Consider the following 342-nt stretch of genomic DNA (forward strand, 5'->3'; position numbering starts at 1 on the left):
TATTCCCCCCCCCCCCCCCCCCATCCCATTTTTAGAGAAGTATATTCTTAATCATAGAGATGAATAAATGGGAAAATTCTAGCAACATGTATGGTAAGGATAGTGGTTGTCTCCTCTAATGTATATTAGGACAGCTGGAATTAATCTGGGACTGAAATGACTCTGAATAGGGATCATTAACCAGCGTGAGACTTTGTCTTGGGAATTTTGAGAATCTTTGAGCGAGCCGATGGCAGATTTGAATCGTATGCCAGAAGCTTGTAAATCAGAAGAGATCTGTTGGCTTCACTGCAACTGGTCTAACTTACACCGGCTGAGAATCTGGTCCTTGCAGCTTTTTGT

Source organism: Aptenodytes forsteri, unplaced genomic scaffold (assembly GCF_000699145.1).
Source record: "Aptenodytes forsteri isolate BGI_AS27 unplaced genomic scaffold, ASM69914v1 Scaffold142, whole genome shotgun sequence".
In the NCBI taxonomy this organism is placed as follows: Eukaryota; Metazoa; Chordata; class Aves; order Sphenisciformes; family Spheniscidae; genus Aptenodytes; species Aptenodytes forsteri.